Source organism: Balaenoptera physalus, assembly GCF_965194825.1.
Source record: "Balaenoptera physalus genome assembly, chromosome: 11".
Classification (NCBI taxonomy): Eukaryota; Metazoa; Chordata; class Mammalia; order Artiodactyla; family Balaenopteridae; genus Balaenoptera; species Balaenoptera physalus.
Window position 1 is genome coordinate 24,519,931 of NC_138896.1, and position 22,792 is coordinate 24,542,722.

Sequence of the window (22,792 nt, forward strand, 5' to 3'; positions counted from 1 at the left end):
ATTTTCTTCCTCTTTCTTCTTCTTACCCTTGTGTTTTTATTCAAGTTGTTGGAGGTTATGTTTGTAAAACAGTCTTCAGGTAACAGAAGAGTCAAAGGTATTATGATTGCGTTTGAGGAGCAGTGTGGATCCAAAGTCTGGGACTGTCTGTCTCCTCGTCTGGGGGAAAGGGTGAGAACGTCTTCCCTTGCAAGGCTAGCTTTGTCTTGATGGGTGAGAAGGCAGAGCTGTGGTGCTGTTACGTGGAAGTTCAACTGTGTATAAAACGGTGTGCGGGGAAGCTGAGTGGCCAAAGGTGCAGGGTCTGCCTCAGCCCTAGAGGTAGTGTGTTTTCCCCATATCTGCTATTTCTGTGTTCCTTAGAGCTTTCTTTCACTTCTTTATAAGCTAACTACCTTTTGGTAGTTAATAGTTCTTTATCTCAGTTTTCCCCTTTCAAATGACTGATGTGGTTTTTGTCTCCTGACTGGACTCTGATATAAACATCTCAACTGCAGTGTGGCTTGGAGGAGGGCCCTGCCCCGCCCCCAGCGTGTGGGAAAGAGTAGTTGAGGCATTGGCAGATTCATTATAATGGTTACCCCAACCCTGAAGTCACACAAATGTACTCTTTGGGGTTCTCATGTGGATTTTAAGTACTCTTTATGTTAATATATTTTCTGTTATATTTATCCCCACTTCCATTTATCTTATACCTTTACGACACTATATTACTTTTGGATGAGCTACGGGCATATTTCCTTTGAAATAGAGAGAAAAGGAAGGTGTTCCTGTGATACGAATTATCCACACAACAGAGGAGTAATTTTTTAAACAAGGGGACCAGCTGCCTAAGTATTTCCAGAAAGAATGATTAAGGTCATCAGTATGGTAGAGCTTTGCCAGAATTGACTGATATAAATGTTATGTAGATGAATAATTTTGTTATCAGATTTTTTGAAGTTATATTGGTCAAAGTTGCAAAGTGCTTTTCTGGGCCTTTTATTATGTTCTTTAGGAAGACGTTTAATTAAACAGAAAGGGGTTTTTTTCTTGGCTAATTTAAAAAAAAATTTATTTGTTTTTGGTAGCGTTGGGTCTTCGTTGCTGAGCGCGGGCTTTCTGTAGTTGAGGCGAGTGGGGGCTACTTTTTGTTGCGATGCACAGGCTTCTCATTGCGGTGGCTTCTCTTGTTGCGGAGCACGGGCTCTAGGCCGCGTGGGCTTCAGTAGTTGTGGCACACAGGCTCAGTAGTTGTGGCTCGTGGGCTCTAGAGCGCAGGCTCAGTAGTTGTGGTGCACGGGCTTAGTTGCTCTGCGGCATGTGGGATCTTCCCTGACCAGGGTTCGAACACGTGTCCCCTGCATTGGCAGGCGGATTCTTAACCACTGCGCCACCCGGGAAGTCCCCCCTTCCCCATTTTATTAGCTTGCTCATCCACACAGCTGACTACTGTCCAGCATCCATTTAATCAAAGAGTCCTTGGCTGGCATTTCCATTGCCTCATTCTCTCTGTTTGATTTGATCGTTGCCTATCACCTTGTACACTCACCTGTCTGACTCTGTGTGGTCTCAGTGAAGACTGTATGTGATGGAGTGCGGAGTTCTTTAGCCAGAGGGAGAGGAGCCCCCAGAAGGAAGGTCAGGGTGTTTCCGCATGAGGCCACGTCCCCAAATGACTTCTGCTTCCCCTTATTGAGACCCCCTGTGTGTCCTCCCACCACACAAAGCTCTGTGGGGAAAAACTCTCTCTCTCAGGTTAGGCTCAGACTGGACATCTCTTCCTCGGCACTGGGGGAGTTCCCTTTCAATTACGGAGTCCCACCATCTTTCCTCTTTTCTTTCTCTCTTTTTCTTCCTCTAATTTTCCATACCAAATGGCTTTTCCCATGGAGGTGGAGGGATGCTGTAATGATCCTGTGTTGATCAAGATTATCACCCGTGTGTCAGCGAAAATCATCCTCTCAGGTACCACCAGAGACATGAATCCCACATTTGGGAATGACTGGGAATACTGCCACTCAGTACTTTACAAAAGCTCCTCTGAGAGGAGCACTGTGATGAAGGGCACACACCTATCTGGTCCTCTATACACTTACGTCTGATCAAGCCAGGTTAGTAGAAAGCTAGGTCCCTGGTCCACTTCCTCTCATTCTGTCTGGAGATTGCTCCTGTGACCTGGCTTTTGGCATTTGCCCTGGTCCACACCAGGGAATGTCATAAAGGATGACCTGAGTGGACTTATGGCTGGGCTTAGTGTAGGGATTTTTAAAGGTACCTTTCTCAACCTATTAACTGGTATGTCCTCTTTCTGAGGAACCACTAGGGTTTCTCTGGCCTCAGAGTTTGGAAGCAATGGTTGAATATCATAGGAATGCAAAGAAGTTCAACTATGAATTTTCTGCAAAAGAAAAGAAAAAAGAACCAAGCAGAACAAGGCAGCAATGTAAATGGAAAACTATTTCACTTGACTCAGGACATGTCAACCTTCGTTTGAGTGTGAAAAGGGAGATGTTAACTCTTGTTTGCTATTGAGACCTCTGTTCCCCAGGGTATCTCACCATTTGAGCCTGTTCAAGCACTGAGTGTGATTTCAATGTTTAAAATGCATTTTTTCACTTACTGCAACCCTGTTTATAATATTATGTCCATTATTGTGAAATTATACATTCACATGTTTACTTTATGCATAGGGTAGTCCAAACCTAGCCATGGAGCTGTACTTGATGAGTAACATAAAGGATTTTCAAGGGTTATTTTGAACATGCGTAAGTTTTACCTTCCTGAGAACCAAACTCTTTGTGTAAGATGGGGCTACATACTAGTGGCATTGCTATGGAGAAACAAATTTATTTTTTAATCTTACTGTCTCCTCTGAACTCCTTCTCTGGTTCATTGCTACTTATTCAGTTGATCCTCAGGCTCTCTCTCCAGTCTAAATGGAATGCATTCATTATTCGGTCTCACAGAATCCCTTTCCTTTATTTTGGAGCAGTGATTTCAATTTCTAGTTAGTCCTGATTACTTGATTGATGCCCAAGTCTCTTCCAGAGTATAAGTCCCATAAGGGATATGGATCCCCAAAGCCTGGGGTTTCAATGCCTTTTATATCATGGCTGCTTATTAAATATTTATTGAATGAATATAATTGATCATGTTTCCCTCCTTGTATTCACTGCTAGAAGTTCAGGTCCATTTGTGGCTTATATATTTCTAATAATTGTGCATTTTGGATATAAACTCTCTTGATTTTATTTTACATTTTAATTCTTGTTCTTCATTTTTCTTAATTTCATTTCTTTAGTATTGTATTGTTGTTTTGAAAGAATTTTTAAAGAGCTGTTCAAAATTGTTGTTTAGAATAAGGTAGCATATAAATAAATATGTAAGCATACAACCTAACAAATATGAATGAAATAACTCATCTAGCTGAGGAAAGGGACTTTCCTGATCACAGCGTTCTCCTTGTCACTTTCTCCTTTTCGGCTTTTGCAATGTCAAACCCTTCCACTCATCTGTCTCAATCATTTCTTTTTCCTTGCAGACGCTCCTTATACTGACTTTTTTTTTTTTTTTTTGACCAGGATTCTTTCTTTCTTTCTTTCTTTCTTTATGGCTGTGTTGGGTCTTCGTTTCTGTGCAAGGGCTTTCTCTAGTTGTGGCAAGTGAGGGCCACTCTTCATCGCGGTGCGCGGGCCTCTCACTGTCGCGGCCTCTCTTGTTGCGGAGCACAGGCTCCAGACGCGCAGGCTCAGTAATTGTGGCTCACGGGCCCAGTTGCTCCGCGGCATGTGGGATCTTCCCAGACCAGGGCTCGAACCCGTGTCCCCTGCATTGGCAGGCAGATTCTCAACCACTGCGCCACCAGGGAAGCCCTGGAATTTTCCTTTTTAATTGCCTTCTTTTAATTGGTTGTCCATGAAAGAGATTGGAAAGGAAAACAATAACAGCTGGAAATGGAGTGGTAGCCAGCAAGATCATGTCTAAGATTCTGAGACAGAAATAGGTACCCGAGTGTGGTTCTCTCACCTACCAGCAATTGCCTGGCGGATTGAAGGAGATCTAAAGGATTCCATGCTTCTCTCATTTTTATGCTCCTCCTTGTGAGGAAAATGTGATGTCAGAGAGTTCTCTGGGATTTCAGAAGGAAGAGAAAATTAGAAAAGGCTTGGTTATCCCATGCAATAACCAAAGATGGTTTTCTTATGATATTGGTAAAAGGAACACTCTCTTTGCTCTCTCTCTGTTCCTTTTTAAAAAAAGTTTTTTTATTTTTATTTTTATTCATTTATTTTTTATTGTCTTTATTGGAGTATAATTGCTTTACAATGTTGTGCTAGTTTCTGCTGTATAACAAAGTGAATCAGCCATGTGTATACGTATATCCCCATATCCCCTCCCCCTTGTGTCTCCCTTCCACCCTCCCTATCCCATCTCTCTAGGTGGTCACAAAGCACCGAGCTGATCTCCCTGTGCTATGCAGTTGTTTCCCACTAGCTATCTATTTTACATTTGGTAGCGTATATATGTCAATGCTACTCTCTCACTTCATCCCGGCTTACCCTCCCCCCTCCCTGTGTCCTCAAGTCCATTTGCTACGTCTGTGTCTTTATTCCTGTCCTGCTCCTAGGTTCATGAGAACCATCTTTTTTTTTTAGATTCCATATATATGTGTTAGCATATGGTATTTGTTTTTCTCTTTCTGACTTACTTCACTCTGTATGACAGACTCTAGGTCCATTCACCTCACTACAAATAACTCAATTTCATTTCCTTTTATGGCTGAGTAATATTCCATTATATATATGTGCCACATCTTCTTTATCCATTCATCTGTCGATGGACACTTAGGTTGCTTTCATGTCCTGGCTATTGTAAATAGTGCTGCAATGGACATTGTGGTACATGGCTCTTTTTTTTTTTTTTAGCATCTTTATTGGAGTATAGTTGCTTTACAATGGTGTGTTAGTTTCTGCTGTATAACAAAGTGAATCAGCTATACATATACATATATCCCCATATCTCCTCCCTCTTGTGTCTCCCTCCCACCCTCCCTATCCCACCCCTCTACGTGGACACAAAGCACCGAGGTGTGCTATATGGCTGCTTCCCACTAGCTATCTGTTTTACATTTGGTAGTGTATATATGTCCATGCCACTCTCTCACTTCGTCCCAGCTTACCTTTCCCCCTCCCTGTGTCCTCAAGTCCATTCTCTATGCATGACTCTTTTTGAATTAATGTTTTCTCAGGGTATATGCCCAGTAGTGGGATTGCTGGGTCGTATGGTAGTTCTACTTTTAGTTTTTTAAGGAACCTCCATACTGTTCTCCATAGTGGCTGTATCAATTTACATTCCCACCAGCAGTGCAAGAGGGTTCCCTTTTCTCCACACCCTCTCCAGCATTTATTGTTTGTAGATTTTTTGATGACGGCCATTCTGACCAGTGTGAGGTGATACCTCATTGTAGTTTAGATTTGCATTTCTCTAATGATTAGTGATGTTGAGCATCCTTTCATGTGTTGGTTGGTAATCTGTATATCTTCTTTGGAGAAATGTCTATTCAAGTCTTCTGCCCATTTTTGGATCGGGTTGTTTGCTTCTTTGATATTGAGCTGTATGAGCTGCTTATATATTTTGGAGATTAATCCTTTGTCAGTTGCTTCCTTTGCAAATATTTTCTCCCATTCTGAGGGTTGTCTTTTCATCTTGTTTATGGTTTCCTTTGCAGTGCAAAAGTTTTAAGTTTCATTAGGTCCCATTTGTTTACTTTTGTTTTTATTTCCATTTCTCTAGGTGGTGAGTCAAAGAGGATCTTGCTGTGGTTTATGTCAAAGAGTGTTCTTCCTATGATTTCCTCTAAGAGTTTCATATTGTCTGGCCTTATATTTAGGTCTTTAATCCATTTTGAGTTTATTTTTCCAGATGGTGTTAAGGAGTGTTCTAGTTTCATTCTTTTACATGTAGCTGTCCAGTTTTCCCAGCATCACTTATTGAAGAGGCTGTCTTTTCTCCATTGTATATTATTGCCTCCTTTATCAAAGATAAGGTGACCATATGTGCGTGGGTTTATCTCTGGGATTTCTATCCTGTTCCATCTATCTATATTTCTGTTTTTGTGCCAGTACCATACTGTCTTGTTTACTGTAGCTTTGTAGTACAGTCTGAAGTCAGGGAGCCTGATTCCTCCAGCTCCATTTTTCATTCTCAAAATTGCTTTAGCTATTCAGGATCTTTTGTGTTTCCATACAAATTGTGAAATTTTTTGTTCTAGTTCTGTGAAAAAATGCCAGTGGTAGTTTGGTAGAGATTGCTTTGAATCTGTAGATTGCTTTGGGTAGTATAGTCATTTTCACAATGTTGATTCTTGCAATCCAAAAACATGGTATATCTCTCCATCTGTTTGTATTGTCTTTAACTTCTTTCATCAGTGTCTTATAGTTTTCTGCATACAGGTCTTTTGTCTCCTTAGGTAGGTTTATTCCTAGGTATTTTATTCTTTTTTTGCAGTGGTAAATGGGAGTGTATCCTTAATTTCACTTTCAGATTTTTCATCATTATTGTATAGGAATGTAAGAGATTTCTGTGCATTAATTTTGAATCCTGCTACTCTACAAAAGTCATTGATTAGCTCTAGCAGTCTTCTGGTAGCATCTTTAGGATTCTCTATGTATAGTGTCATGTCATCTGCAAACAGTGACAATTTTACTTCTTCTTTTCCAATTTGGATTCCTTTTATTTCTTTTTCTTCTCTGATTGTTGTGGCTAAAACTTCCAAAGCTATGTTGAATAATAGTGGTGAGAGTGGGCAACCTTGTCTTGTTCCTGATCTTAGAGGAAATGCTTTCAGCTTTTCACCATTGAGAATGATGTTGGCTGTGGGTTTGTCATATATGGCCTTTATTATGTTGAGGTAGGTTCCCTCTATGCCTACTTTCTGGAGAGTTTTTATCATAAATGGGTGTTCAATTTTGTTGAAAGCTTTTTCTGCATCTACTGTGATTATCATATGATTTTTATCCTTCAGTTTGTTAATATGGTGTATCACATTGATTGATTTGCCTATACTGAAGAATTCTTGCATTCCTGGGATAAGCCCCACTTGATCATGGTGTATGATCCTTGTAATGTGCTGTTGGATTCTGTTTGCTAGTATTTTGTGGAGGATTTTTGCATCTATGTTCATTGGTGATACTGGCCTGCAGTTTTCTTTTTTTGTGACATCTTTGTCTGGTTTTGGTATCAGGGTGATGGTGGCCTTGTAGAATGAGTTTGTGAGTGTTCCTCCCTCTGCTATATTTTGGAAGAGTTTGAGAAGGATAGGTGTTAGCTCTTCTCTAAATGTTTGGTAGAATTCGCCTGTGAAGCCATCTCGTTCTGGGCTATTGTTTGTTGGAAGATTTAAAAGCACAGTTTCAATTTCAGTGCTTGTGATTGGTCTGTTTATATTTTCTGTTTTTTCCTGGTTCAGTCTCAGAAGTTTGTGCTTTTCTAAGAATTTGTCCGTTTCTTCCAGGTTGTCAATTTTATTTGCATATAGTTGCTTGTAGTAATCTCTCATAACCCTTTGTATTTCTGCATTGTCAGCTGTTACTTCTCCTTTTTCATTTCTAATTCTGTTGATTTGAGTCTTCTTTTTTTCTGGTTGAGTCTGGCTAATGCTTCATCACTTTTGTTTATGTTCTCAAAGAACCAGCTTTTAATTTTATTGATCTTTGCTATTGTTTCCTTCATTTCTTTTTCATTTATTTCTGATCTGATCTTTATGATTTCTTTCCTTCTGCTAACTTTGGTTTTTTTTTGTTCTTCTTTCTCTAATTGCTTTAGGTGTAAAGTTAGATTGTTTATGTGAAATTTTTCTTGTTTCTTGAGGTAGGATTGTACTCCTATAAACTCCCCTCTTTGAACTGCTTTTGCTGCATCCCATAGGTTTTGGGTGGTCGTGTTTTCATTGTCATTTGTTTCTAGGTATTTTTTGATTGCCTCTTTGATTTCTTCAGTGATCTCTTGGTTATTTAGAAGTGAATTGTTTAGTTTCCATGTGTTTGTATTTTTTACAGTTTTTTTTCCTGTAATTGATATCTAATCTCATAGTGTTGTGGTTGGAAAAGATACTTGATATGATTTCAATTTTCTTACATTTATCAAGGCTTGATTTGTGACCCAAGATATGATCTGTCCTGGAGAATGTTCCATGAGCACTTGAGAAGAAACTGTATTCTGTTGTTTTTGGATGGAATGTCTTATAAATATCAATTAAGTCCATCTGGCTTATTGTGTCATTTAAAGCTTGTGTTCCCTTATTTATTTTCATTTTGGATGTTCTGTCCATTGGTGAAAGTGGAGTGTTAAAGTCCCCTACTATGACTGTGTTAATGTCAATTTCCCCTTTTGTGGCTGTTAGCATTTACCTTATGTATGGTGGTCCTATGTTGGGTGCATAAATATTTCCAATTGTTATATCTTCTTCTTGGATTGATCCCTTGATCATTATGTAGTGTCCTTCTTTGTCTCTTGTAATAGTCTTTATTTTAAAGTCTATTTTGTCAGATATGAGAATTGTCACTCCAGCTTTCTTTTGATTTCCATTTGCATGGAATATCTTTTTCCAGACCCTCACTTTCAGTCTGTATGTGTCCCTAGGTCTGAAATGGGTCTCTTGTAGACAGCATATATACGGGTCTTGTTTTTTGTAGCCATTCAGCCAGTCTATGTCTTTTGGTTGGAGCATTTAATCCATTTACATTTAAGGTATTTATCGATATGTATGTTCCTATTACCATTTTCTTAATTGTTTTGGGTTTGTGTTTGTAGGTCTTTTTCTTCTCTTGTGTTTACTGCCTAGAGAAGTTCCTTTAGCATTTGTTGTAAAGCTGGTTAGGTGGTGTTGAATTCTCTTAGCTTCTGCTTGTCTGTAAATGTTTTAATTTCTCCGTTGAATCTGAATGAGATCCTTGCTGGATAAAGTAATGATCATTGTAGGTTTTTCCCTTTCATCACTTTAAATATGTCCTGCTACTCCCTTCTGGCTTGCAGAGTTTCTGCTGAAAGATCAGCTGTTAACCTTATGGGGATTCCCTTGTATGTTATTTGTTGCTTTTCCTTTGCTGCATTTAATATTTTTTCTTTGTATTTAATTTTTGATAGTTTGATTAATATGTGTCTTGGTGTGTTTCTCCTTGGATTCATCCTGTATGGGACTCTCTGCGCTTCCTGGGCTTGATTGACTGTTTCCTTTCCCATATTAAGGAAGTTTTCAACTATAATCTCTTCAAATATTTTCTCAGTCCCTTTCTTTTTCTCTTCTTCTTCTGGGACCTCTATAATTAAAATGTGGTGCATTTAATGTTGTCCCAGAGGTCTCTGAGACGGTCCTCAATTCTTTTCATTCTTTTTTCTTTATTCTGCTCTGTGGTAGTTATTTCCACTGTTTTATCATCCCGGTCACTTATCCGTTCTTCTGCCTCAGTTATTCTGCTATTGATTCCTTCTAGAGAATTTTAAATTTCATTTATTGTGTTGTTCATCATTGTTTGTTTGCTCTTTAGTTCTTCTAGGTCCTTGTTAAACGTTTCTTGTATTTTCTCCATTCTATTTCCAAGATTTTGGATCATCTTTACTATCATTACTCAGAATTCTTTTTCAGGTATACTGCCTATTTCCTCTTATTTGTTTGGTCTGGTGGGTTTTTACCTTGTTCCTACATCTGCTGCATATTTCTCTGTCTTCTCATTTTGTTTAACTTACTGTGTTTGGGGTCTCCTTTTCTTAGGTTGCAGGTTCGTAGTTCCCATTGTTTTTGGTGTCTGCCCCCAGTGGGTGAGGTTGGTTCAGTGGCTTGTGTAGGCTTCCTGGTGGAGGGGACTGGTGCCTGTGCTCAGATGGGTGGGGCTCGATCTTGTCTTTCTGATGGGCAGGGCTGCGTCTGGTGGTGTGTGTTGGGGTGTCTGTGAACTTAGTATGATTTTAGGCAGCCTCTCTGCTAATGGGTGGGGTTATGTTCCTGTCTTGCTAGTTGTTTGGCATGGGGTGTCCAGCACTGGAGCTTGCTGGCAGTTGGGTGGAGCTGGGTTTTAGCATTGAGATGGAAATCTCTGAGAGAGCTCTCACTGATTGATATCACATGGGGCCAGGAGGTCTCTGGTTGTCCAATTTCCTGAACTAGGCTCTCCCTCCTCAGATGCTCAGGCCTGACACCAGACCAGAGCACCAAGACCCTTTCAACCATACAGCTCAGAAGAAAAGAGAGAAAAAAAAGAAAGAAAAATAATTATTAGAATAAAATAATAAAAAACACAATAATAATAAACAAAAGAGAGCAACCAAACCAATAAAGAAATCTGCTAATGATAACAAGTGCTAAAACTTTACTAAGATAAACATAAAAATCAGAAAGAAGTCAGTTGCAGGCAGCAAACTCCAAGTCTACAGCTGCTCACAAGTCCACTGCCTCTACTTTGGGATGATTCGTTGTCTATTCAGGTATTCTACAGATGCAGGTACATCAAATTGATTGTGGGGATTTAATCCGCTGCTCCTGAGGCTGCTGGGAGAAATTTCCCTTCCTCTTCTTTGTTCACACAGCTTCTGGGGTTCAGCTTTGGTTTTGGTCCCACCTCTGCATGTAGGTTGCCCTCAGGCTTCTGTTCCCACCCAGACAGGATGGGGTTAAAGCAGCAGCTGATTAGGGTGCTCTGGCTCATTCAGGCCTGGGGGAGGGAGGGGTACGGTAGCCTGCAGCAACAGAGGCCAGCATTACGTTGCAACAGCCTGAGGTGTGCCGTATGTTCTCCCGGGGAAGTTGTCCCTGATCACAGGACCCTGGCAGTGGCGGGCTGCACAGGCTCCTGGGGGTGTGGATAGTGACCTGTGCTTGCACACAGGATTCTTGGTGGCTGCAGCAGCAGTGTTAGCGTTTCCTGCCTGTCTCTGGGGTCCAAGCTGATAGCTGCCGCTCGTGGCCATCTCTGGAACTCGTTTAGGTGGCGCTCTGCCTTCTGTGGGCAGACAGGGAAGGAATCACCTCTCCTCGTGCACCCCAAAACAATGGTCTCAACTCTTAGGAAGTTCCAGGGTTTTTCCCAGACTCCCTCCTGGCTAGCTGTGGTGCACTAGTCCCCTTCAGGCTGTGTTCACACAGCCAACCCCAGTCCTCTCCCTGGGATCTGACCTCTGAAGCCCGAGCCTCAGCTCCCAGCCTCCACCCACCCCAGCAGGTGAGCAGACAAGCCTCTCAGGCTGGTGAGTGCTGGTCGGCACCGATCCTCTGTGCAGGAATCTCTGCGCATTGCCCTCTGCATCCCTGTTGCTGTGTTCTCTGCCATGGCTCTGAAGCTTTCCCCCCACCCACTCCTGTCTCGGCCAGTGAAGGGGCTTCCTAGTGTCTGGAAACCTTTCCTCCTTCACAGCTCCCTCCCAGAGGTCTGGTCCCATCCCTATTCTTTTGTCTCTGTTTTTTCTTTTTTTGTTTTGCCTTACCCAGGTACGTGGGGATTTTCCTGCCTTTTGGGAAGTCTGAGGTCTTCTGCCAGCATCCAGTAGGTGTTCTGTAGGAGTTGTTCCACATGTACACGTATTTTTGATGTATTTGTGGGGAGGAAGGTGATCTCCATGTCTTAATCCTCCGCCATCTTGAAGGTCCCCTCTCTGCTCCTTATGCTTAGAGATGCTGAAGGAAGGAAAATAATCCCCAAAGAGGAGAATCCTTTTATACACTTATTTAATACCTATTCCATACAGGGAACTATGTTAGGTATAGGGGGATGTTGGTTCCTATCTGAGAATGCATAAGTAATGAAATGGTGTAAATATAGAGGTAACAATAGCCCAATAGGTATACCTTAGTTTATATTTTTGAGAATAAACTTTTCTTCAGTTGTCATATAGGGGAAGGAAGAAGTGATGTAAGCTTTAATTTTTTTTAACTTTTTATTTTATATTGGAGTATAGTTGATTAACAATGTTGTGTTAGTTTCAGGTGTACAGCAAAGTGATTCAGTTATACATATACATGTATCTATTCTTTTTCAAATTCTTTTCCCATTTAGGTTGTTACATAATATTGAGCAGAGTTCCCTGTACTATATGGTAGGTCCTTGTTGGTTATCCATTTTAAATATAGCAGTGTGTACATGTCAATTCCAAACTCCTAATCTATCCCTTCCTCCCACCCTTCCCCCCCTAGTAACCATAAGTTCATTCTTTAAGTCTGTGAGTCTGTTTCTGTTTTGTAAATAAGTTCATATGTATCATTTTTTTTTAGATTCCACATATAAGTGATATCATACAATATTTCTCTTTCTCTGTCTGACTTACTTCACTCAGTATGGCAATCTCTAGGTCCATCCATTTTGCTACAAATGGCATTAGTTCATTCTTTGTAATGGCTGAGTAATACTTCATTGTATTTATGTACCACATCTTCTTTATCCATTCCTCTGTCGATGGACATTTAGGTTGCTTCCATGTCTTGGCTATTGTAAACAGTGCCACAATGAACATTTGGGTGCATGTATCCTTTCGAACCATGTTTTTCTCCAGATATATGCCCAGGAATGGGATTGAAGGATCATATGGTAGCTCTATTTTTATTTTTTTAAGGAACCTCCATACTGTTCTTCACAGTGGCTGTACCAATTTACATTCCCACCAACAGTGTAGGATGGTTCCCTTCTCTCCACACCCTCTCCAGCATTTATTGTTTGTGGACTTTTTGATGATAACCATTCTGACTTGTGTGAGGTGGTATCTCTTTGTAGTTTTGACTTGCATTTCTCTAATAATTAGTGATGTTGAACATCTTTTCATGTGCCTCTTGGCCATGTGTGTGTCTTCTTTGGAGAAATGTCTACTTAAGTCTTCTGCCCATTTTTTGATTGGGTTGTTTGTTTTGATGATATTAAGGCACATGAGCTGTTTGTAAATTTTGGGGTCTAATCCCTTGTTGGTCACATCATTTGCAAATATTCTCTCCCAGTCTGTGGGTTGTCTTCTCGTTTTGTTTATGGTTTCCTTTGCTATGCAAAAGCTTTTGAGTTTCATTAGGTCGCATTTGTTTATTTTTGTTTGTGTTTTCATTACTCTGGGAGATGGATAGAAAAAGGTATTGCTGCAATTTATGTCAGCAATTCTGCCGATGTTTTCCTCTAAGAGTTTTATAGTCCAGTCTCGCATTTAGGTCTTTAATCCATTTTGAGGTTATTTTTGTGTATGATGCTAAAGAATGTTCTAATTTTTTTTCTTTTTTTTTACATGAAGCTGTCCAATTTTCCCAGCACCATTTGTTGAAGAGACTGTCTTTCCACCATTGTATAGTCTGGACTCCTTTGTCATAGATTAATTGACCAAAGGTTCATGGGTTTATTTCTGAGCTTTCTATCCTGTTCCATTGATCTATATTTCTGTTTTTGTGCCAGTACCATACTGTTTTGATGACTGTAGCTTTGTTGTATAGTCTGAAGTCAGGAAGCCTGATTCTTCCAGCTCTGTGTTTCTTTCTCAAGATTGCTTTGGCTATTCAGGGTCTTTTGTGTCTCCATACAAATTTTAAGATTTTTTTGTTCTAGTTCTGTGAAAAATGCCATTGGTAATTTGGTAGGGATTGCATTAAATCTGTAGATTGCCTTGACTAGTATAGTCATAGAAAATAGGAACAGACCAATCACAAGTACTGAAATTGAATCTGTGATTAAAAAACTACTAACAAATAAAAGTCCAGGACAAGATGGCTTCACAGGTGAATTCTATCAAGCATTTAGAGAAGAGCTAACACCCATCCTTCTCAAACTATTCCAAAAAATTACAGAGGAAGGAAAACTCCCAAACTCATTCTATGAGGCCACCACCACCCTGATACCAAAACCAGACAAAGATACAACAAAAAAAGAAAATTACAGGCTAATATCACGGATGAACATAGATGCAAAAATTCTCAACAAAATACTAGCAAATCTGAATATGTTAATCTTTTTAATGCAACAATACATTAAAAGGATCATTCACCATGATCAAGTGGTATTTATCCCAAGGATGCAAGGATTTTTCAATATTCACAAATCAATCAGTGTGATATACCACATCAACAAATTGAAGAATAAAAACCATATGATCATCTCAATAGATGCAGAAAAAGCTTTTGACAAAATTCAGCACCCATTTATGATACTCTCCAGAAAATGGGCATAGAGGGAACATACCTCAACATAATAAAGGCCATATATGACAAACTTACAGATAACATCATACTGAATGGTGAAAAGCTGAAAGCATTTCCTCTAAGATCAGGAACAAGACAAGGATGTCCACTCTTGCCACTTTTATTCAACATAGTTTTGGAAGTCCTAGCTATGGAAATCAGAGAAGAAAAAGAAATACAAGGAATCCAAATTGGAAAAGAAGTTAAACTGTCACTGTTTGCAGATGACATGATACTATTCATAGAAAATCCTAAAGATGCTACCAGAAAACTACTAGAGCTCATCAATGAATTTGGTAAAGTTTGCACGTTACAAAATTAATACACAGAAATCTGTTGCATTTCTATACACTAACAAAAAAAAAAACCAGAAAGAGAAATTCAAGAAACAATTCCATTTACCATTGCATCAAAAAGGAAAAAAAAACCAAAAAAACCTAGGAATAAACCTACTTAAGGAGACAAAAGACCTGTATTCTGAAAGCTATAAGATGCTGATGAAAGAAATCAAAAATGACACAAACAAATGGAAAGATATACCATGTTCTTGGATTGGAAGAATCAATATTGTAAGCTTTAATTTTAACAGCATTATGGTTTCTTATTTCCCTGTGCTAATTCAGAACCCCCCCCCCACACACACACAATTTTAGTTCCTTCATTAAAAGGGAAAATTTCCAAAGGGACCGTACAGGGTATATATTCCCAAATGATAATAAATGCACAGGAATAATGACTGGACATGATTCACAACACAAACATGTCAGACATTAAAAAGAGGACATATAGGATTCAGTTTCCTCCAAGTGAATGGATTATAGAAAGTGGATACATAAATGAAAATGGACTCAGATGGTTCTCAGACTCAGAAAGAAAAGTGAGTGGAGGTGGCAACAGAGATAGGAAGTGAGATAGTGTGGGGTCAAGAACCAAAGTGGGATAGAATGAAATGAACCCTGAGAACCAGAGAGTAGAATATGATAGGGAAGAGGTAAGAAAATGAAAATGTGGGAAGAATATCTAATAAGGAAAGTTGTAGGATGACTGGTGTTGAAATTAAATAAATCAATCTTAGAAACCTTTTACTTGATCGTGATTCTTCTCTCCCCCCCTCATATTATTTATCCATTTGTCATTCCCATCCATTATCTATGTATTAGTTTTGCATTGCTGCCATAATAAACTATTCGTACAATTTAGAAAAACAAAAATTATTTTTTTGTAGTTCTATAGGGTAAATCTAACACATATCTCACTGGGAAACCCTCAGAAGTTTGGCAGGGATGCACCCATTTCTGGAGGCCCTAGGGTTGAGTCTGTTTCTTTGTCCTTTCCAATTTCTGGAGACCACTGATATTTCTTGGCTTGTGACTGCCTTGTTCCATCTTTAAAGCCAGCAATGGCAAGTTGAGTCCTTCTCACATCACATAACTTTGACTTTCTATTCTACCTCCTACTTCCACCTTTAAGGATTGTTGTGATTATATTGAACCTCCAGCATAATCGTTTGGGTTAACAACAACAACAACAATAACGACAGAAGTTTTCAATCTTCCTGTTACAAATAAATATCATCTGATGTTATTGTCACTTCCTAAATCTTGCCTGCGACTGTCTTACAATTTTTTTCCAGTAAGCGACAGGTTAGACTTCTTGTGAGAAGTGAATGAATGAATAAATGTAAGATTATTCTCTTACCATGTTATTCACCTTTGTACTAAGCATTCAATATGTTATCTAAACATCAGACAAAGTTATCTAAACCTTGTTAAATATGAGAAAGATTGTAAGAATAAATTAACTATAAATGGTTACTGAGCAAAATATCTAGATCATATAATCAGTAGTCTTTGGAATTTAATCAATATGGATTAAATTAAATATTTTGATTGTTGAGGAGTGATTAATTATGTGCAGGAAAATTTTCTCTTCAGTGTTTGAAATGATTAAAGATAATACTGTGGATTTTTTAAAAAGAGTAAAATAATATGAGTGAAGTGTCAGAGACAATATCTTCTGGATATTTTGAATTATCTAACCCCTCAGCAATACTAATTAGAGTGCAAGAGGCTTTAAGGGGAGACCAAATGATAAATACGGGATGTAATCACTTCAAGTTCAGGCACAGGTTGGTGTCATTTTGTGAAAACTATGTCACAAATTCTAGGAGGGGGACCAAATGGAATTTATGAAATTTTAAAATTTTCATCCCCTACATTGCTTTACAGTCAATCATGCTTCTTCCAGACTTAATGTTTCTTGATGTTGTGAAGGGGAAGGTTGAGCCTTTTAAAGCACCCCATGATCTGAACTCTTAGCACTTGTACCAAAATAAGCAATGAGGTGGTATTTGTAATAAACCAGACTCTCAAGTCATCTGGGAAATAGTAATCAGGCTGACAAACTGGCACTATGCACAAAAGTGAACCTGTGGATCCACTGATGTGCAAACAATGGGACTCGTGTCACGGGACCCATGATGCCAGTCCCAGGAATCACTGCATATGTTTTGGTGTTCAGTATGAACACATAGTTGCATCATCATTAGTATATACTTCAGGTCTCTATACCATCAAATTACTGTAGAACTATGAACAATATTTGCAATCTAACACGAATGAGTGGTTTTGTACAACAAAACAGAAAAAGAGCAATACCACTCTTTAGGTGGAAGTTTATTTCTCCTTGCTGAAATCTTGTTCACTCAAGAAACAACGTTGAAGAATGAGTTATTTTGATAGGATTCCCCCCTCCCCACCGCCCCCCGCCAAATTCTCTTTGGGGAGTTTAAGCCTTCACTCTATACCTGCAATTTTATTGAATATAAGGAGACATTCTCTCCTTAGAATCTGGCCATCTTTTAAGCTGTATGAAACCTACAGGAGATTAACCATAAAATAGACAGATGAAGCTTGACTAGTATGTTGGGTTCAAATACTGCTTTGGAAGAGAAAAGCTGTGAGTTACAGGAAACTATTTTAAAAGAATTGATGGTTCTTCGAGGGTGTGTGGCTTGTCTTTTTTTTAATATATATATACAACTCTATTGGAGTATAATTTCTTTACAATGTTGTGTTAGTTTCTGCTGTACAACAAAGTGAATCAACCATGTGTATACATATATCCCCACATCCCATCCCTCTGTGCCTCCCTCCCACCCTCCCTATCCCATGCCTCTAGGTGATCACAAAGCACCAAGCTGGTCTCCCTGTGCTATGCAGCTGCTTCCCACTAGCTATCTATTTTACATTTGGTAGTGTATGTATGTCAATGCTACCCTTTGATCATTTTAAATATATCCTGCCACTCCCTTCTGGCCTGCAGAGTTTCCGCTGAAAAATCAGCTGATAATCTTATGGGGGTTCCCTTATATGTTATTTGTTGCTTTTCCCTTGCTGTGTTTAATATTTTTTCTTTGTATTTGATTTTTAATAGTTTGATTTATATGTGTCTTGGTGTGTTTCTCCTTGGGTTTATCCTGTATGGGATTTTCTGTGCTTCCTGGACTTGATTGACTATTTCCTTTCCCACGTTAGGGAAGTTTTTGACTATAATCTCTTCAAATATTTTCTCAGACCCTTTCTTTTTCTTTTCTTCTTCTGGAACCCCTATAATTCGAATATTGGTGCGTTTAATGTTGTCCCAGAGGTCTTTGAGTCTGTCCTCATTTCTTTTCATTCTTTTTTCTTTATTCTGCTCTGCATCAGTTATTTCCACCATTCTATCTTCCAGCTCACTTATCCGTTCTTCTGCCTCAGTTATTCTGCTATTGATTCCTTCTAGAGTATTTTTAATTTCAGTTATTGTGCTGTTCACCACTGTTTGTTTGCTCTTTAGTTCTTCTAAGTCCTTGTTAAACGTTTCTTGCATTTTCTCCATTCTATTTCCAAGATTTTGATCATCTTTACTATTATTACTCTGAATTCTTTTTCAGGTAGACTGCCTATCTCCTCTTCATTTGTTTGGTCTTGTGGGTTTTTACCTTGCTCATTCATCTGCTGCATATTTCTCTGTCTTCTCATTTTGTTTAACTTACTGTGTTTGGGGTCTCCTTTCCACAGGCCGCAGGGTCATAGTTCCTCTTACTTCTGTTGTCTGTCCCCACTGGGTGAGGTTGGTCCAGTGGCTTGTGTAGGTTTCCTGGTGTGGGGGGGACTGTTGCCTGTGTTTTGGTGGGTGGAACTAGATCTTGTCCCTCTGATTGGCAAGGCCGCATCTGGTGGTGTGCTTTTGGGGGTCTGTGAGCTTAGTATGAATTTAGGCAGCCTGTCTGCTAATGGGTGAGGCTGTGCTCCTGTCTTGCTAGTTGTTTGGTGTGAGGCATCCAGCACTGGAGCTTGCTGGCCGTTGGGTGGAGCCAGGTCTTAGTGTTGAGACGGAGATCTCTGGGAGAGTTCTCACTGATTAATATTCCATCAGGCTGGGAGTTCTCTGGTGGTCCTACATCCTGGACTCAGCTCTCCCACCTCAGTGGCTCAGGCCTGACCCTCAGCCTGAGCATCAATACTCCGCAAGCCATATGGTGCGGAAGAAAAGGAAGAAGAGAAAAACAAACAATGAGAATAAGGTGGTAGTAGATTTGGAAGTTTAAAGAAAGTGGAATTTTTAATAAAATTGATTGCAAAATAAGGGAATGCAAATGGCTGGAGAGGCATAGGAGCATTACCAGATAGTACTGGTGTCCAAAAGTTGATAGGTGACTTTACATGTGTAAAAGAAACAATCTACTAATTTCTGTGAGTTGTTATAGCATGATAAGTTGCCAGTATAAGAAATGGATAATTAGATCAATTCATATTTGGAATTTTGCCAGGTCAATGTGACAGGACAATGACACCAGGATTTTCATTTATTAGTAAGAGAAAACTTGAAATTAATAGTTATGGCACCTAAATAGGAAAGAGTATGAAGTGAAGTCAGGAGTGACTGCTGAATTAGAAGAAATAAAGGGACCTAATGAGACTGGCACACTGGAGGAGTAGGAGGAGCTAAGTGATCAAGTACAGGACTCTTCGCCTCCAGTGTCACCTGCATATTCAATTGTGTATGTCATCTGCTGTTAAACATAAAGGGAGAGTGCACCAATAAGGGTAAGAATCAATCACACATGACAAATATCCAACATATAAGTTGATTAAAGATATAAAAGTTTATGTATCACAGAAAAGAATTCTAGAATTGGGCAATAGAGTAGCTCCATGAAGTTTTCAAAAACCCATGTTCATTTTAATTTCTCCACCATCCATGTCATATTACATGTCATGTATTTTTTTGAATTCTACCCATCAGGACATATTACAGCCAGCAGAAAAAGTAAAGAAGAATAGAAAGGCACAATTTCCCTTTAAGGATACATACTTATAATTTAGCTAATAATATGGCATCATCATTTATTCACATTCAGTAGAGGAGGCTAGGAAATCTAATATTTATATGAGGCTGTCATAGGAAAAGATAATAATAAGGATCTATAACTGAAGAAGAAGGGATAATTGATATGAAGGGCAATCACAAGTCTGTGCCCAGAGCTTCATCTAGCGAATGAACCAGTAAGGAGTAGGAAAAACTCAATTTATATCTCATTGGGTGAGAATTGTGATCTTCATTGGGGATCAAAGTAATCATTTCTCATGGAGGGGTAAGCATATGAATTACAACATCAGTACATTCTCTATCACCTGGACGGATAGTTAGGGGGCCTGAGTCAGCGGACCAAAGTCTGAAAAGTGGTCTTAGGACACCACAGAATGTGTTCTGTGGAAAGGTGAAAATGTGGGATCCGTCTGTCATATTGTAGAAGGATACATCTCCAGCCTCATAATCCAGGAATAACCCCACACTTAGGGGTTTTTCTCTTAGAGTAAGAAGGGTTTCTGGGGAGGTGAGGGCCCAGTACTCCCTCTCGTAGAGTCTAATGGCACAGAAACCATTCTGTGGGGACATTGTGACCCTCCCATTCCTTGTTACATCATCTCTACAAACTCCCAGGTCCCAGGAACACGCGTCCCCAACCTCCACCTCCCAGTAGTATCTCCCTGAGTTGATGTGCAGTTGACCTAGCACACAGGGAATGGAGTTGAATCTCTGTGTGGAGTGGGGTAGATCTTGACATCTTTCTTGCCAAGTAACTCGTCTCCCGTTTTCAGACAGGAGGAGGGCAGGATGAGCAGTGGCTGCATCTAGGGTCACATTTACTGCAAAGACAAATGGACCATCATGTTTCCGGGAAGGGTCTCAGTAGACCTGGGTCAGAGGGCTCCCATTCTGTGAGGACTCCTCTGGCCCTGGGTAGATCCAGCTCACTTCTACCCAACAATCCTCCAGACTGTTCCACAAAGAGCAAGGTCCCTCATGGATCATCACATACTCACCAGCTTTGAATTCTTCTTTCCTCCAATCTACAAGGAACAAGTGAACATGAGAACCTACCATCTGCAAAATATAGCTGCCCGTCTGTCCAAAACACTATGAGTATAAATTCCCTAGGATTAATTCAAGAATAATAGCAACCAAAGAAAATACTCTTTCATAAGTTAAACTTTTTTTTTACAATCTACTAAATTATGTCTGACTTGAGACCTGACCCATTCCTATGCCCTCCAATTTGACATTCTTGGAGGATAAATATCTGTAATCTATTTAGGATGTTTGAGAGGAAATAGGGAACATGGTGTGTCTGACGAAATAACATTTTTCACGTTAGTTTCCTCAGATTTTAGGCGATGAAAACCACTTTATATATAATGTAAGATGCAATTAAAAAACAAAAAATCTGCTCAAATTTAACGTTTCAAACATATTATTATCTGTTGTAATATTGAGTAATCTAAGGAGTTCATGTTATGTATGCTTTGGCGTTTTTTTGATTTCAGTATATTGTTTTACACACAGCAGATGTTCATTTAAAATATCTTTGATAATAGGATTTTCTTCATCAGAGTCCATGTCACTCACCAGGATATAATGGTACGTTCCTCCAGGCTGCAAAAGAACAAAATAGGAAACCCTTTACTTTTTTTTCCTTCCCTGGTTTCTCTTACTATATTTTCCATTTCCCCCTATCTTTATCCCGTTTCTTCGTTTGAATCCCTTGGATGTCCTCTTTCTATCCTGTGTTATATTCATATTCTATTTTTTTCAAACATGATAATAATAAAAGTGGTCCCATGTAGGAAAGGTAGAAATATAGAAGCAACAAAAGATAGGAGGGACAGTGGGGCAGTGTGAGAGGAAGATTAAAGAAAAGAAGGAAGGAAGCAAGAAAGGAGGAAAAACATGCTGAATCCCTCATCATTTACCTTTCAAAGAGAATTCACTGAAATTACAGAAATTTAGAAGAAGATAATGCTAGAAATGCTTCTTTGCCGACTACAGACATTTTAATTTTATTTCTGCATCCTATCCTACTGCACTAGAGGCAGGACCCAAGATAAACACAAGAATGGAGCTTTCTGAGAGATAAGCATTACTCACCGTCCTTGAACTGAGCCTTCCTCCTATCTGAGAGACAATACACAAACACACATATATGAGACAGGATTTCTTAACATCATAAGGAAGATGCAATTAAAGCTACACATCTGCCAATGTTTGTGTCTGCATATTGATCAAGTAATGCCCATTTCAAAAATAATGACAGAAATCTCTAAAGTTCATTCCATGTGAAACATTTACTAAAGTATGAAGAATACAATCTGATATATAGGGACATGAGGATATAAATAATTCTTATAAAGGGAAAGTAAAAATAATGTAGGAATATCTTAGAAAATAGCTTTAGACTTTAGAGATATATTATCAATGAAGTTTACTTGAGTCAAAAATGCAATACAAAAGACCCTGAAGGATGAACAATTTGTTGAATGATTGAATTAATTAAAGTAACTATGAAAGAAGAGTAATACCTATGGTTGGAAACAAAAATAACAAGGCAAAATCAAGAAAAATATTTATATACCTTGGTCACTTGTGAATATGGTCCCTAGAAGTTCACTAGCAAGTCTCAAGATTACATTTGATATCGGTAATAAACAAAGTGTGTAAAAGTCCATCAGGAGGAACTTATCTCACTCACCAGGTTTGGAGTCTGAACACTTCTGCTAAGAACTGGGACAATATCATGTACAAAACAATGGACAATCCATCTCCAAGGACATGTTCGAGAACCCAAGTTAAAGAAAACTTTCTATTTAATGGAAAAACTGCATTCTTCTTAGCCTAATCCCGTTCATCTTGACAACCTTATGATGAAATTATGGTAATCATCTGAAGATAGAAGCCTAAGAATATGTCAAAGGAAGGAAAGGAAACAAAGAAAATATTTTTCTTGGAATAATATCACTACAAGAATGTCAGAAAAACAGTTACCAATTTCGTTCTGCAGTACTTCTGAAAAGTAAAATGGAAAAAACTGAAGTAAGTATCAAGGAAAAACAACACAGAAAATTAAAATGAGCTGAAAATTTCCAGTTCACAGAAAATTGGTAGGCTGAATGTAATTAGAAGAAGAAAAAAAGAACAAAAATAAGGAAAAATGGAAAAATGTCAAGGAATCCCATTTCTATCTTAGAAAAGTGAGAAAAAGGAATGAATTTCATAATTGACTGAATAAAAGAAGAA